This window comes from Lithobates pipiens, unplaced genomic scaffold, assembly GCF_037356315.1.
Source record: "Lithobates pipiens isolate NorthernLeopardFrog02 unplaced genomic scaffold, aLitPip1_a1.2 Scaffold_8, whole genome shotgun sequence".
Taxonomy (NCBI): domain Eukaryota; kingdom Metazoa; phylum Chordata; class Amphibia; order Anura; family Ranidae; genus Lithobates; species Lithobates pipiens.
Window position 1 is genome coordinate 147,405,362 of NW_027507903.1, and position 18,094 is coordinate 147,423,455.

Consider the following 18,094-nt stretch of genomic DNA (forward strand, 5'->3'; position numbering starts at 1 on the left):
CTGGAAGAAAATCACCTGGCTTTTAGGAAAAAACTCAAGACCTTCCTCTTTTAGCAGATGATCAAAGCTCGCCACAGCGCCTAGAGGCGATTCAGTTCGCATTGTGCGCTATACAAGTATTTCATTCATTCATTCATTCATCCATGTTCACTCAAGTTGGATAGTCCCTCTCTCCCAAGGCCTAGCAGCCAACAAGGTGCTGAACTCAGGAACAAGTCTCTGCCACAGACGTTGTTTTAGAACATGTAGGAATAAGTCTCTGCCACATACGTCGTTTTAGAGCATACAGGAAACTAGAACCTTGTAGAACACTCGTTTGATACCTGGCTCTTTCAGCCAGTTTGGCGATACCCACGAGAATGGACTCACTTAGGTACTTCAGCCCCACCAGGCTCTTGCTAAGAAGCCAACCCATTCGTGGACTTCTTCTAAAGAGTTACAAAGTTGCTGGGCCTCTCCAACTACCAGAGACGGCACCAGGCCACCTCGGAATCCTTCCTTAGTTTCCTTGCCTCAGGCTAGTCAGCCCCCCGAGACAAAGTCGGGTGGATCCGCACCCCATACCATAGCCTACCTGGGGTCTGGTCAGGAGGACCAGGATTATGGAGTCAGAAAATACTTCTGGACCGGAACCCCAAACCACGTGACATCCGCATCTTAAGTACCCTCTCCCAGGAAGCACAGCAAGAGTGACACTCCCACTGGGCAGGCCCGGAGAGAAAGTAACCTTAAAGCACCCAACCAGACTATGGTTCCATGCCTGCCAGAAGAGACTGTGCCCCCTGTGGCCAGGCTGAACATCCTATAGTCCAGTCAGACTGATGCTGAGGTCCAAATTTGAAACAATTGTACCCAAACCAAACTGCAGTTTAGGTGTAACATTAACTTTCAAAACATATAGCACGTGCTCTTCAGGAGCCGGCGCTACATACTCCGCCCCGCATACTTATTAGAAGGCAGGGTTCCATCCCAATCTCAATGGAGCCCTCTCCCCTAAACTTTAAAACTCTTCTTTCTTTTTCTTTTAACAAGTAAAACAGTACTATTTGCGCCAACTCATGCCACCTAGTGGTAAGAGTCACTGAGGTGCAGTCTTTCCCTAGAACAGGTTCTGTGACCAATAAGGTAACTTTGACACAGCGTTCTGTTTAGCTGGTCCTGTCTAACTACCCCACAGTTCCTGGATTTTTCCCCTTTCTTTGTTCAGGAAAATTAGGGAAAAAAGGCAGAACTCTCCTTAAGTTTAAGAAGCATAGTTCCGGTAGCTTTTCCCCCTACCAATAGAAACGTGGACCTGGAAAGGTTAGGTCTTTCCCCTGTGCATCCACAGTGGTAATAAAGTAAAACCGCACTATCTTTGTCCAGTCGGCAAATGACAACTTTGTCCCCATAAATGTGCCGACCGTAATTCCAATGCTGCAGACATCCAACAAAACGTTCATACAGCTACGGTGAAAATGCCTTCTTGCGAAGCGGCTTTGATACTTTTAAGTAGTTCCAAACAAGCCTTGGCAGTGCGCGGGCACTTCCCTCCCTGAGAGGTATGCAGGAGTTTGGGGACCTTTGCACCAGCAAGGCAGAGTCCTTCTCAAGTGTGGGCAAATTCACGGGTTTAGGCAAAGTCACATTCACCGTGATGGGGTTTTCCGCACTCGGCGTTTCCCCTCCTGAAGTTTGGAATAACCAGCCCGAAACATCTGTACAAGTGGCGGCTACATCATCCCCTCCAGCCCATAACAACTCCTGGGACAGTGTCTCAAAAATGTCATTGTCCCCAGTATCTGACAAGGACTCTGAGTCCCGGTACTCCTCTGCCGGTAAATAATTCACCAAAGTTTTACTTACAGTCTGAGTTTTCCCCGAAGCAACCTTCTTCCACCAATTGGGTCCAGCCGGACTCGGTAGCGGTCTTCCATTGCGATTCTGGAAAGATTTTGCACGCCCCGCTTTTTCCAAAGAAGGCATGGTGGCTTCAGTAACGGTGGTAGAAGCAGTGTCCATCTGCTCCAAAGTGGTCTCTCCGGCAGTAGCAGTTGTAGAAGTAGCGGTATCTCTCTCGGGTGTCAGCAACAACAGGTATCACCACTGTGGAAGGCCTCACTGAAGGAGCAAAGATGGCCAACTCCTCGGTTGTTACGCCCCTGGCCCAGTCCACGAGGTAGGCCCTTGGTAGCGCGATTGACTGCTCCACTATAAAGAAGTATTCCCCACAGGCAGGACAGCGGACAAATGGCCGGGGGTTCACAAACAGTCCTTCACACTTTCCCCATTGCATCCCCAGGGCCTCAATATCTCCAGATGAGTACAGGACAAACCGCCCTTGAGGGGCCAGGCGAATCCCTGTATCAGTCAAAGTAGCTCCCAGGAGTCTCACACCCATCAGACCTTCTCCTGACAGCATACGGTGTACCATGCTGGGTGGCATTCCTGGAGCTCGGAACATTTTCGCATTAAAAGTCTCTTTCCTCCGCGTCCAAACAAAGCAACCTGCTTCTTCCTCTCCCGCAACACTCTCACACGGTGCCTTGTGCAGGGAATCGAAACAGGCTAGACTCCTCCCACTGGTTCCCTGGGCTTTCGCAACTCGCTGGCTTTTTCCAGGCTCCACCCACGCTTATGCACCAACAGTGGATGTCCATCATTTCACAAGATGGCGCAGTCAAAAACACAACCTTCTGTCCTGTATTCACCACGTGTACAGTTCTTTCGAGGGGTAATGGTAAATCCCGGACTGCGAGCCTCCACATGCAGCACTGACCCCCGAAGGAGCTGCTGGTTTGATTGGGCTTACCGTTACCTTCTTCTCCTCGATTTGTGTCTAGGGGTTTCCGGTGGTAGATGGCCCAGTAACTTTAGAGACTGATGACAGATCCGCATAAAGGGATTTTTATTTGCAAAAACGTAGTCAACGAACAATCTCTTAAAATAGGATCAGAGGGTTAGGAAGAAAATTCAGGTACTCTTAGTGTCAAAGTCAATAATGAAGGACTTGCTCACTTTGACTAAATCCAGAGAATAACCATTCACAACTGGATGTTCACTCAAGTTGGATAGTCCCTCTCTCCCAAGGCCTAGCAGCCAACAAGGTGCTTAACTCAGGAACAAGTCTCTGCCACAGACGTTGTTTTAGAACATGCAAGAAATTACAACTTGTAGAACACTTGTGTGATACCTGGATCTTTCAGCCAGTTTGGCGATACCCACGAGACTGGATTCACTTAGGTACTTCAGCCCCACCAGGCTCTTGCTAAGAAGCCAACCCATACATGGACTTCTTCTGAAGAGTCCTCCCCTGGATAGCTACGAAGTTGATGGGCCTCTCCAACTACCAGAGATGGCACCGGACCACCTCGGAATCCTTCCTTAGTTTCCTTGCCTCGGGCTAGCCAGCCTCGAGACATAAAGTCGGGTGGATACGCACCCCAGGGCATAGCCTTCATTGGGGCTGGTCAGGAGGACATACTTCTGGACCGGAAACCCGAACCATGTGACATCCGCATCTTAAGTACCCTCTCCCAGGAAGCACTGGGCGGGCCCCAAGAGAAGGTAACCTTAAAGTGGTTGTAAACCCTTACAACACACTTTGACCTACAGGTAAGCCTAGATTAAGGCTTACCTGTAGGTTCAAGAAATATCTCCTAAACCTACACGGTTTAGGAGATATTTGCCGAAAGACAGGCACCGCTGTCTACGGCGTATGCGCCATAGACAGCGGCGCGCAGGCGCACTGAGCGTGCCGTGGTCAGCGGCGATATGCCGCGAGTGGCGGCTCCCGCGCACATGCGCGGGAGTGACGTCATTGTGGCTTCGCCGAATGACAGCGGCGGAGCAGTGAGACCCACCGAGAAGATGGATGCGGCGGACTACAGGGGACAGCAGTGACTTCGCTGGCTCCTGTGTCAGGTAAGTGACACATAATGGGCTACTATGTGATGCATAGTATTCCATTATGCTTTACCTTTGCAGGGAATGAAAGAGGAAGTAAACTCATCAGGGTTTACTTCCTCTTTAAAGCACCCAACCAGATTGTGGTTCCATGCTTGCCAGAAGAGACAGTGCCCCCTGTGGCCAGGCTGATCATCCTATAGTCCAGTCAGACCAATGCAGACATCCAAATTTGAAACAATTGTACCCAAACCAGGTTTTGCAGTTTAGGTTTAACATTAACTTTCAAAACATATAGCGCGTGCTCTTTAGGAGTCGGTGCTACACATGTTTGACACAAACATTGTTGGGCAACATAAAATTATAACATTTAAATGTGTATTTCCAAAAAAAAGGGTAAGTTATAATTATGTGCTTCCTCACCCCCTCCGGTGGCACATTCTAAACATTTTGGGGGGAGGGGAGTTGAGGTAAACCTCTACACTTCCATGAGAGCTAAATGCATTAAAAATGAAGGTTAATTTGTCCAGCCCCTCCTTTACAAGACTGGCAGCCCAGTGGACAGGTAAGAAGTGGCATAATCCAAAAAGAAGAATACACACTGTCCAAATCCATACACATTTTGACATCCATAACTCACCATTAAGATAATAGGAGAACAAAAATTAATAGTGTACATTTTGAAGGTAATCATGCAGGCAGAGGCGTAACTAGAACCTTCAGGGCCCCGATGCAAGAAACCATGATGCCCCCCCCCACAGTGGCGGAATATGGCCCATCGCAAGTGCGACTGTTGCAACCCTGGTAATTCCACCATTACATTGAGGCCCTTGCACTACATGCTTTGGAGAATTCATGCAGAAGAGAGTAGGTTTATTGGTTGACTATGCATTTGGGGTGAGGGGAGGGTTCAAAAAATGTTGGTGCACCACAAAAAAGGGACTCTTGCACTCTTCATGAATTTGAGGACAACAATAAGATTGGGAAACATTTTAGGGGTTTTTTAGGGTAAACATAAAAATTAATCAAAGAAAAAAAAACAATGTTAAGTTACAAGGCTAGGTGTGTATGGGCCCAGGGTAGCATGCTGGGGAGGTTAGTGAAGGAAAATATGCATCTAGGCCACGAAAAACCTTACAACATGCATAAGGACAAAGAGGACATTCATTCACAGCATATTACAAAAATGGGAAATGATGGAATACAAAAATATAAAATGCATTAGAAAATATGAAGGGGATATTAAAGTAAAAAAACTTACATGAATATAGTCCTTCTGCAGGACTTGGATGATGGCACTACATGTCTCGGGAATAATGACTCCCAGAGCCTGGGGAGAGATATCAGTAGTAAACTTTATATCCTGGAGACTTCTCCTTGTCGCCAAGTAACACAAGGTGGCTATGAGCCTTTGCTCCGCTGGAATAGCAGCCCTCATGCAGGTGTCCTGCTTCATAATATAGGGGGACAGCAAGGACAATAGTTGCTGAAAACAGGAGTCCATCATCCAGAGATAATTACGAAAATCATTCAGATTATTCTCCTGCAGCTCATGCAGCAAGGGCATATGACAAAATTGGTCCCGGTTAAGTAACCAAGTTTTGGCCCAAACACTCCTCTTCCTACTACTCCGATTATTCCTGGACTGGGCTAGAGTCACAGCAAGAACTCCAAGCCCAGCTGGTTGATGAAAGAACGGTCAGAAACTAACAGGAAACGCACAAAACTGAAAACTGCAAATCAGCACTGACCAAATGTTTAACACAAAATTAGCAGAAGGAGCCCAAAGGGTGACACCAGAGAATTTAACTTCCTCTTTTGAAGTGTCGCCAGTAAGTTGTAATGTCACTATGTTCATGTTTGTTGCCTAAAAAGTTCTGCCGTGTGTATGCTTAACAAGTTCACGGCCAACGCCCCTTGTACAGAAATCCACGGGAAAGTTTGTTTGAAGTCCGATCGTGTGTACGAGGCTTTAGAAAGATCAATTTGTAAATGGATAGAAAACTGGCTAAAAGACAGAATTCAGAGAGTAGTGGTTAATGACTAATGCCTTGTACACACGATCAGACTTTCCGACAACATAACTGTGGAATTTTGTCCGAAGGGTGTTGGCTCAAACTTGTCTTGGATACACACGGTCACACAAATGTTGGCCAACAATTACGAACTTAGTGACGTACTAGATGTACAGCGTGTTTTTTTAGCTCTTTAGCGCCCTTTGGGCTCCTTCTGTTAATTTTGTGTTAGTAGAAGTTACTTGAGTGATGAGTCGCGCTTTTCTTTTCGCGTTTTTCATTTAGCGCTTTTCAGTTCGCACTTTTTTGTATCTGAGCGGCCGTTCGTCAACCAGACATGTTGCAGAATCAGAGGAAATAGCGTGTTATTTATTATTGGCCTTAAAGTTATTGATTTGATATTATTTTTTTGGTTGAATAATGATTAGATTTGGTATATGTTCTATATTTTTGGATGCATAGAATGCACTTTTCGGTTAAGTTTCATTGGCAGATAGCATGTCTAATTTTTTTTATTTTTTGTAATGCACAATAAAAAAAATTGTGGAGAATAATACTTGGCTATGTGTTTTACTTCAAATGACAGTTTGGGAGTAGGCACTTACATTTAAAAAAATACAATGTACTATTGACAAGGGGCACCAACATAGTTTTATCTTTGATCTTAAAAACTATGGGATAATGGTGCAATGGTAACTTGCATAAAAAAAAAAAAGCATAATAATATTATTCTTGATATCACTAGAAAAAAAAGGCTTTGAAAAATTTGTTTGCAATAACTCCATCAGTATCACCAGCAAAGCAGCTTCATTATTATTCCATTAAAGAAGAAGAGAATTGTGCAAATTTTTTTTCATTTGGATATTTTGCCACTTCAAGAATGTTAATTCTCCGCTAAGGCCCGTACACATGATTGGACTTTTTGACAACAAACATGCAAATTAGCTGTTTTAAGGCAACATCCAACAGTTTGTACATTCCATCGGACAACATAAGTCCAATGGAACAAAGTCCGATCGTGTGTACAGAAAACCATTGGACTTTACAAACACGCATGCTCAGAACCAATGCAAAAGATCAGACAACAATAGAGAAGTTGGCCAAAGGTGGCAGTAAAGAGCAGAAAAGCCACATAATTTGGTGAAAGTTGGCTGAAAAAGTCTGGTCGTGTGTATGCTTAACAAGTTCACGACCAACGCCCTTTGTATAGAAATCCACGGGAAAGTTTGTTTAAAGTCCGATCGTGTGTATGAGGCTTTACAAACACTAGTATCCGCTTCTGCTTCCGAGCATTCATGTTTGTACTTAGGACTTTTGTCCGACAAATTTGTGTACACACGATCGGAAAATCCAAGAACACACATTTGTTGGCTGAAAATTTGAAGACATGCTAACCAACACAATCAGATTTTCCGCCACTACCCCGTTGAAAAATGTGATCGTGTGTACAGGGCTTTACTCTGAATGGTCTAAGGTTATCAGTGGTGTACCCCGGGGTTCAGCTAGGACCCTTACTTTTTAATATCTTTATAAATTATATAGGATCTGGGATTAAATGTAAAATTTCTGTGTTTGCAGAAGACACTAAGCTATGCAGTGGAATAACATCCTTACTGGATGTCTCCAATTTACAAGTTACATGTCTAGTTGGGCAACTAAGTGGCAAATTAGTTTTAATGTTGATAAATGTAAAGTTATGCAATTTGGGGGCTAAGAATATGCATGCATCATTCATACTAGGGAGAGTACAAATGGGGGAATCCATGGTGGAGAAGGATTTGGTAGCTCAAAAGCTCAACAATAGCATGCAATGTCAAGCTGCGGTTTCCAAAGCGACCAGTCCTTTCTTGTATTAGGAGAGGTATGGAGTCCAGCGAGAGAGATATAATTTTCCCTGTACAAATCATTAGTAAGATCTCATCTGGAATATGCATTCAAATTGTGGAATAGACTCCTTCCAGAGGTGGTTCTGGTAATCTTGGTAGATTTCTTTAAAAAGGCCTGGATTCTTTCCTAGCTATTCATAATATAACTGGGTACTAACATTTATAGGTAAAGTTGATTCAGGGAAAATCCTCTCGGGGGTTCAGGAGGGAATTGTTTCTTCTATTGTAGCAAATTGGAGCATGCTTTGCTGGGGTTTTTTTGCCTTCCTCTGGATCAACTGTGGGGGAAGGATTGTGTTTATGGGATTGTTTTTGGTTTTTTTTGGTTATACTAGATGGACTTGTAACTATGTAAATCGACTGTGTACTTTGCAAAGTGTAGTTTCATTCTACAAGTGTAGTTGCTCCAGAACTTAGTATTTGAGGTAAATCTTCACTTTTCACATAATACCAAATCACACGCAGGGAAAAAAAAAAAAAAACAAACAGCATTTTTTGCTTGCACGCGATTGGATGACGGAAGTCAGCTAAGCTTTTGCTCATTTACTAAGCTCTGGAGCAACTGAAATTATTTGTCATTAGTAAATCAACCCCAATGGGTATACTTTTAGGTGTCATTTAGCACAATGAACACCTATTGATTCATAATGAACATAAAAAATGGATATAAACCAACACAATACACATAGCTATTTATAAAGCAAACTGGTACACTTGTTCTTGCATGCACACCAGAAACCCTAGATACAATAAACCAAAATTAATATAAATATTCCATTGAAATTAATAAACTGTTCAGCGCACTGACTATCGGACAATCAGATTTATAAAGGTAAAAAGCAATGTATCAAATACACCTAATATAATGCATGGCAATGCACCTACTTTAGTGTGGTGTTCATCGTGAATAGCACCCAATGCATTGTTCAGTAGAACCCAGGGCATCACATCACACCAAAACACCCATATCCTGTGATGGGTTGCTCTGAGTTGCTAAAAATTGGTCATGTATGTTTTTTATCTGTTGTTGTGCATTAGAAGTCTATCCTTAATGAATGGGCTGCCTTAACACAAGTGTAGCGGTGCCCCTTTGGGGTCACTGAGGGTAGTAGTTACACCTGTCACAAGCCAGGCATTCCCTTCCAGTCATACATTGCAATGAACAGTCCATCAGCTTGTTTTTGTTGTTTGAGGTTGAGGTGATTTAACTTGGATGGGGAAAGGGACATGGGATGCCCAAATAATTGATCTTGTTTGATTGAACAAAGGATTATTGAATCTATATTGGCAGTCTCTAAAGCTCCATACTCCTCCAGCACATCACTTGAGTCAACTCCACTTTCTCGACAGCGAAATCTTAGTATGCTGTCACAGTTAGCACATGGTTAGGCCTCACTCTGAATAAGTCCCAAATGTTCAATATTCGCCATTTGCTGGCAGGGGTCTGCAGTCCCCTTTGTGTAGCAACCAATAGTGGTGTAAAAGTACTTTTAAGTTATAACTGAATCTTGGTGGACTACTGATCCCAGAAAGTTCTGTGCAACCCTCCTGGCTGCAGCAACTTGACTACAACGCCAGCAACACCACAGTCTCTCCCTCTGGCTTCACATCCGCTCCAGTAATGTCTCTCCCAGATCTCCTCACTGTGCCTGTCACTCACCAACCCTGAAATGGATCCCTCCTGAATGACTTTGCTCCCAGCTGTCCTCTTCCTGCTCAGGACACCCTGAGATAGGGTTGTATGAAAGGGTTCCTTCCCAGCTCCTATGCTCCAGGCCAAAGGTCACCCCCCCCCCAGAAATGGGCTCCCTCAAAGGCCTTGAAAGCCTAAAACTCCATCAATCAGTTCTTCTACCCAATAACAACCCCCCCCCCCCCAGCAGGCTGACCATGAGTATATATAAGAGGCCTGCCCCCTGCCAAACCTAGTTGAGGATTGGTCAGGGCTCCCAGATACACTCCTTGCCACTCCAATCCTCTGCCCTGCCTCTTTTCCAGAAACAGAGGAGGTACCAGAGAGATGAAATGCATGTCAGTCCCATGTTGCTACTCTCAAAACCACTCCCAGCCCCCAAATCTAAAACAATCAGGCCTAGCTCACAGCTAGGCCTGTCTAAATTTTCCTACACTGGATGAAAAAAAACACAACAACTACCTCTAACAAACCTACCTAGAGGGTACTAAATAAGGATCATTAACGCTTGTGCTTTAACACATCTCAACAATACGCATGCAATGAAAAGCAGGAATGGGTCCTCCGTGGACATCAAGGACAGATTGGTGGTAGTTGGTGGAGTTTAGCAATGAAATTATAGTGGTAATACACCAATAAACAATTATTTATGAAATTGCAGCTTGTCAATTCTAGATGTAGTGGCTGCTTTAATTTTCTTTTTTTGAGCATTATTTTTACCTAGTGATCAGGCCAGTAAGTCTGTTAATTTTCAACTTCCTTTAACGGACCAAGCTGTTCAGGCAAAGTAGAAGTTAGAGAGTTGAGACAAATCATTTATCACTGACAGGGATGATCAGCTTTAATTTAAATTATGTTAAACCTTTAACCCAAAAGGCAGAAAAAAAATGGTTTCTGTAATTGCTTATAAAATGTTAGCTGGAGTTCAGCTTCAATTTGTTATTTAAGTCCATCTAAATCTGCTAGTTTGAAGGCCCAAAAACACGATAAGAAGATCAAAAGAAAAATGTTGTATGGTGAACGATCGTCCGATTCCTACTTTTTGGATGAAAAGATCATTAGTATAGTGCTTTGGACAGCCAATTCCAACTTTTTGGACGACAAAACCTGAAGGTGCAGGCTTCAATATTTTTATCGGAAGTAAACACAAAGTCCGATTTTCTTTTAATTAGCACAGTTTGCATCTAAAAAAAAAAAAATCGTAAGACCAGGACTACTCATGCACGGAAAGGGAAGAATACATTACAAAACAATTCAATACATTACATTGCTTCCAAAGTTGTATTCTGCCTTATAAAAAAAAATTGTAAGTTGAGTAACTTTCTCTTCATTTTCAATATGAGACTAGCATGTAAAAAATATATATAAATCTTTTGGGGGGGGGGGGGGGGTTTAATACTGCTTTAAGAAAAAACAAGTCCATTTAATAAAGTGAAACTGGATAAGATAGGCTCAGAATAGTCTTTTTTATAGAGATGGCATCTCATGGTCTTCCTGCCCATAATATTACACTTTTAAAGTTTTAAATTGAGTTGAGATTCACTTTAGGGAAGAACTGCACTGAGATCTATTTGCAGCAAAGACATGTTGTAATCTGAGGGTGCTTTCAGGAAAGCTACCTTCCCCTTCTGTGGAAAGAACATAATTATCCTTTGCAAGGTCACCATGACTCTCATTCATGTGAATGGTTTAAGAAAATTGGGAGGCAACCCTTAGCATTTCATAACTGTCTACATCAGCTTGTGTTAATGTTAGAAAACCTTGTTTCTTTGCATAGTTTATAATTATACACGCACAAGAGTGTGGTCATGTTTTTATTGCCTACACTGGCTCTGCTTTCTGCTTGTTCCTTGCTGATCCTGTTATCTCACTACAAACCTACCAGACAGCCGCTGTCTTATTGAAAACAATAGACCATCTGCAGTCTCTAATGATGCAAAACACCCACAATGTTAGCCAAAGGCGATGTAATTTAGGATGCCAAAGCCTTATGTCACATGTGTGGGCACAGGTTTTTTTAATCGTGGCATGAACTGAAGCTTTTTTTCAACATAAAATGGGATTTGGTACTTTTGACATGAGCTGTATTGATTCATGTGATGTGTGAATTTTAAGGATAAATTTGTTTTAATGACAAACTGACATATTTCAGAATGTCAGGAAATGGTTTGAAAAAAAGAGCCAAGCTATGCGGGTGATTTTGAATCATTCCACTCTGGGACAGAATATCTGCAGCAGATAGAAAAATATAAAATTAAAGTAATCCAGAATACATGTTTAATTGATAGGACATGAAATTATTGGTGCATTATTTTGAAAGTTTGTGACAGATCCAGAACAGCAAACAATGTGGGTCTAGATGACAAAAGTATTTCCTGACGGCTCCATGCCAGTACAGCTGGGTATAGGCTCCACCCCTGTCATGACTCCAGGACTTAACTCATATAAATTTGAGCTCACCTACAGCTTTGTTTTTTTTTTTTTTCTTCCTATACCCAGGACCTAGGTGTACTCCTCTACCTGGCTGGTCTAAAGGGCTGGCCCATGCGTGTGGATTAGGCTGGATGCAGTCCCTGGTGTCTAGGCTAAATGACCCATAATCCAGGGAGCCCCGTTGCTGGTCCTCAAGGTGGCTTTTATTGGAGCTAACATCCTTGCCTGAGGTCCACTAGGTCCATGTAAAATGGTCAGCGGTGTTGGCAGAGTCTCCCTTATGCATGTGCACCCTCACTGTGTCGGAGCACGGGTGAGCTAAATTTATAAAATGCTTTGTATCCAAGTGAATGCTGCATTGCTGGGTATTGTTGTGCCTCGCTCCCTGCAGCCACTATGCATAGCCTGAACTCCTCCACAGGGAGTATTCTGCAAAACAGGTACACAAAGTAACACTTTGTCTGTTCACACATGGCAATAACCTGTTGGTGGCTTCTCATGTTTGCTTTACTGTTGTGCCATTATGTCAACCCCCTCAAAAGACCAGCATTTCCAGAGAAGGTAGAGGAGTCACATGTGGATGACTACTGGGCCAGCCATGGCCTGTTGAGGTATGGGATATCCTTTTATATTGCTATGTGCTCTCCAGTTTTTTTATCAAAAATAAATAAAAGGGGAGAAGCATATTTATGAGGTCTACAATTCCCTTGGTTTATGTACATTGCATAATATTAGTGTAATTCTGTTTAAAATTCCTATCTTTTTGTTGCTGTTTGTCATTATGTCCTGATTCCTGGCAGTGCAAGGTTTAGATCATGAACCACCTGGTGAATCAGAGCTGTAGATAGAGGCTTCAGTCTCCCTCTAGCAGTGGTTAACCCCTTAAGGTTTGTTACTAAGCAAACTATTTTACTGCAGTTAATTACCAGGCAGCGTGCCCTCAACATGGGGGGTGCCTTGGGGAAGGGGGGGGGGGCATGCGGCCCCCCCACCCCAAAGCACCTTGTCCCCATGTTGATGAGTACAAGGGCCTCTTCCCGACAACCCTGGCCGTTGGTTTCGGGGTCTGCGGGCGGGGGGCTTATCGGGCGGGGGGCTTTAATAAGGGGGCCCCCGGATACCGGCCCCCCACCCTATGTGAATGAGTATGGGGTACAATGTACCCCTACCCATTCACCTGTAAAATAAAAGTACAAAAAAAAAAAAAAAAAAAAACACAACACACGAGATAAAATAGTTTATTGCACAGCTCCAGGGGTCTTCCGTCTTTGGGGGTCTTCTCGCCGGACTCCTCCGCTATCTTCTTGTAGCTCTTTTGCTAGCGGAGGAGCCCGGCATTCTTCCTCGCCGCCGGCCTCTTCTTCCGACTTCGGGGGTCTTGTCCCCCTCTTCGGTTCTTCTGCCGGGCCACGCTCGCTCGCCCCTCCTTTCCTGGCCGGCCGGGTAGAGTGCTCGGACAAGGGTCTGTTGTGGACTTTGGGGGGACCCCCACGCCGATTTTTTTCGGTGTTGGGGTTCCCCTTTAAGTCCATACCAGGTGGCGGGGCCGGCGGCGTCTCCTTCGTGGGCCCCGCTCGAAATGAGGGGATTCTTCTCCGGGCGGGAAAAGTCCGCTCATTTCAAAAGTACGGTGGACTGGCATACACACGGCCGGATTGTCCGCCGAAATGCGAGTCCGGCGGGAAGATTGGAGTGTAACACGGCATTCTAAGTCCGCCATACTTTCGGGTCAAAAAAGTATGCTGGAGGCTACACATGGGGGGGATTGTCCGGCGGACTTGAGTTTGCCGGACTTTTCCACCCGCTTGTTTGATCGTGTGTGCGCGGCATTACCCTGTGAAGGGGTTACATTCTTTGGCAAAGAGCAGTCTCATAGCTTTTCCAAGCAAACATCCTTCTTCAGACTTTAGAAGAGGAATACATGGATGGGCATGACAGTATCTATCCCACTGGCTCAAGCAGCAAGGGATAAGGATGACACTTAACATGATGTCACATTCAATAAACACATTGCCAACACAGTCTAAAATAGTGCTTTCTGCTCACCCTTTCAAAGGGTTATCTGCTCTGCCAATGAGAAACTGCCTAGCCATACTAGGTGAAACAGACCATTTTTCAAATTTTCACATGGACATGATTGCATAAATTCTGCTTTGTTCAAGCAACCAAGGATAGAGATGATGACACCCAACAGGTTGTCACATTCATTAAGCCTGTGGTCAATGCTCTCTAAAGAAGTGTTTTCACTCACCCTGTGAAAGAGTTACCGAGCAGTCTTCAAGCCTTCCCAGGCAAACAATCTGCTTCAGAATCTTCCAAAGAGAAGACAGACGAACATGACTACAAGAATATTACCTTGTTCAAGCAACCTAGGATAAAGATGATGACAACACCTAACCAGTTGTCACTTCAACTCTGTGAAGGGGTCATATATGGTGCCAATGAATAGTCTCAGAACCTCCTCAGGCAAATTAACCCTTGTCAGCTTCTTCCCAAGTAAAGGTGAATAAACATGTTGTAGCGGCCCCAATGGCTTTGAGTAAATAACGAGAGGAGAGCTTCTGACGAGTGCAGTGCATTTATTCTTTTGCCTCAAAGATGTGCATTAGGGTTGAACACCACAGAGGTTAATCTTTTGACTCCTTAACCACTTCAGGACCGCCGTATTGCCAATGTACGTCAGCACAATGGCACAGGCAGGCACAATCGCGTACATCTACGTGATTGCCTTCCAGCGGGTGGGGGGTCCGATCGGACCCCCTCCCGCTGTTTACGGCGGTCCGATTCGGTCCAGGAGCGCTCCGTGATGAGGGGATGGCCGTTGGTTTTCGGCCACCCCCTCTGGATCGCTCCTGGCCAATGAGAAGCTTCCTCCCCTGTGTATTGTTTACACAGGAAGGAGGAAGTGATGTCATTCTCCTCGGGGCGGTCTTTTTGACCGGACTACGAGGAGAAGACTAAAAGTAAGTGTGCACCAACACTACACTGACATGTAGGTACACACAGGCACACAAACCCCCCCCGATCCCCCCCCGCCCCCCCTCCCCCCCCAGTCACAGTGTCACTGATTGCATTGATCATTTCTTTACTGATCAATGCATTCAGTGTCAGTTGTGACAGTAAAAACTGTCAGGACAGTTAGTGTTAGGTCCAGGGTAGCCCCCTATCACCCCCCAATAAAGATTTAACCCCCTGATTGCCCCTAGAGTTAACCCTTTCACCCCCTTTTGCCAGTGTCACTAAGCGATCATTTTTCTGATCGCTGCATGTGTCGCTAGGTAGCTAGTTATTTTTTTAGGTTCACCGCCAGGTTTTTATATCGCTAGGTACCCCGATATACTACCCAATAATGTTTTTAACCCCCTGATTGCCGCTAGTTAACCCTTTCACCCCCTTTTGCCAGTGTCACTAAGCAATCGTTTTTCTGATCGCTGCATTAGTGTCGCTACAGTCGCTAGGTAGCTAGTTATTTTTTTAGGTTCACCGCCAGGTTTTTATATCGCTAGGTACCCCGATATACTACCCAATAATGGTTTTAACCCCCTGATTGCCGCTAGTTAACCCTTTCACCCCCTTTTGCCAGTGTCACTAAGCGATAATTTTTCTGAGCGCTGCATCAGTGTCGCTAGGTAGCTAGTTATTTTTTTAGGTTCACCGCCAGGTTTTTATAGCGCTAGGTACCCCGATATACTACCCAATAATGGTTTTAACCCCCTGATTGCTGCTAGTTAACCCTTTCACCCCCTTTCACCAGCGATCACAGTATAAGTGTCACTGGTGACGCTGGTTAGCCAGTTAGTTATTTAGGTTCCTCGTCAGGTTTTTATATAGCGCCAGGGACCCCCATATACTACCTAATAAAAATTTGAACCCCCTGATTGCCCCTAGTTAACCCTTTCACCACTGATCACCGTATAAGTGTTACGGGTGACTCTGGTTAGTTTGTTTTTTATAGCATTTTATATTCAAATCCGGAAGGCAGTGCTTGGTTTTCGGGGTCCCGTACGTGGCTAGGCTCCCAAAAAGTCCCCCACATGTGGTATCCCCGTACTCGGGAGAAGCAGCAGAATTTATTTTGGGGTGTAATTTGACTTCTGCCCATAGCATGTGTGAGCAATATATCATTTAGTGACAACTTTGTGCCAAAAAAAAAAAGTTTGTAATATTCCCGCAACTTGTGGCAAAATATAAAATATTCCATGGACTCAACATGCCTCTCAGTAAATAGCTTGGGGTGTCTACTTTCCAAAATGGGGTCATTTTGGGGGGTTTTGTGCTATTTTGGCATTTTATGGCCTTCGAAACTGTGATAGGTAGTGAGGAGTTAAATCAAAAATTTGCACCCTTAGAAATCCTGAAGGTGGTGATTGGTTTTCGGGGTGCCGTGCGCGACTAGACTCCCAAAAAGTCCCACACATGTGGTATCCCCATACTCGGGAGAAGTAGCGGAATATATTTTGGGGTGCAATTCCACATATAACCATGGCATGTGTGAGCAATATATCATTTAGTGACAACTTTTTGTAAAAAAAATTTTTTTTTTTTTTTTTTTTGTCATTATTCAATCCCTTAGGACAAAAAAAATAAATATTCAATGGGCTCAACATACCCATCAGCAATTTCCTTGGGGTGTCTACTTTCCAAAATGGGGTCATTTGGGGGGGGATTTGTACTGCCCTGCCATTTTAGCACCTCAAGAAATGAGATCGGCAGTCATAAATTAAAAGCTGTGTAAATTCCAGAAAATGTACTCTAGTTTGTAGACGCTATAACTTTTGCGCAAACCAAAAAATATACGCTTATTGACATTTTTTTTACTAAAGACATGTGGCTGAATAAATTTTGCCCTCAATGTATGACTAAAATTTAGTTTATTCGATTTTTCTTATAACAAAAAGAAGAAAATATCTTTTTTTTTCAAAATTTTCGCTCTTTTTCCATTTATATCGCAAAAAAAAAAAAAAAAAAAAAAAAAAAAAAAAAAAAAAAAAAAATCGCAGAGGCAATCAAAAACCATCAAAAGAAAGCTCTATTTGTGGGAAGAAAAGGACGCAAATTTCGTTTGGGTGCAATATTGCATGACCGCGCAATTACCAGTTAAAGCAGCGCAGTGCGAAATTGCAAAAAGACCTCTGGTCCTTAAGGTGTTTATTGGTCCGGAGCTGAAGTGGTTAAACACCATAAGCACTATTTGTATGATTTGCACCATATGCACCATGAAAACTGTAAAATTACATACAATACATTTGTTTACAGATATCACCAAAAGGGGGTTACAACAGAATTACAACTTTGGCGTTACAAAGTGGTGTTCCATTATCTATACACATATATCTAAATTAACATTAACATTTAAGAAAGCATGACTATATGTTCAAACGTGGATTTTCTACAACATATCTTTTAACTAACAACATGGACTCAATTTATCCCTAAAAACATATACAATGACAATGCACCTTTTACTGCATACCTTGCTCTGCTTGCCAAGGGGTGCAACTAAACTTTAGAAAACTTCCATAGACTATCGCCTTCCCATGAGGTGCTGCTGCTTGCCTGGATGCTGAATGAATGAGAAAGTCCCTTGAAAAACTAGAAGAAGCAGAAAGTGTCTGGTGATTAAAACATTCCCCAGGGGAACAAAAGTAAGGCAATAAAGGTTCCACCTGTCATTCAGTGCTGAACAAAGATTTAAGGTTGAATATATATTGTTTTTTTTCAGAAAAATACAAAATATCAACATTGTAACAAAGTCATTATCAAAAAAAGGGGAAAAGGCAGGAAAGGGTGAAGAGGGAACAAAGTAGAGGGATGTTCAAGGGGAAAGAAGAAGAGGAAGCACCCAGAAGTCCTCTCCTCAGTGCAATATGTATTAAAGAGCAATGACAAATAACCTTGTAAATTAGGAACAGTCTTCATTAGCGATAGACACATCTCTGTGTAGTGTCATCAATCTTCGGGCACAACCCAGAGTTAAAATTCATCTTTTACACTGTCTTCAGGAGGAGAGTACCAATGGTTTTAACCACCCGGATCATTTTGCTGGTCAAAGACCAGACCTCTTGCGATTCGTCACTGCGTCACTTTAAGTGGCAATTGCACGGGCGTGCGACGTGGCTCCCCACAAATAGAGCTTTCTTTTGGTGGTATTTGATCACCCCTGCAGTTTTTATTTTTTGTGC

General features: G+C 43.6%; 1 long non-coding RNA gene across 1 annotated transcript in view; it reads right to left on the reverse strand.

Annotated features, from left to right (window-relative positions):
• LOC143960482 (uncharacterized) overlaps positions 1–17,465 on the reverse strand; it is an 85,660-nt gene extending 68,195 nt beyond the window's left edge. The window contains exon 1 of the long non-coding RNA XR_013270330.1: positions 17,386–17,465. This is a non-coding gene — a long non-coding RNA (uncharacterized LOC143960482). The remainder of the gene's footprint in view (positions 1–17,385) is intronic.
• Between the last annotated feature and the right edge of the window lie 629 nt (positions 17,466–18,094).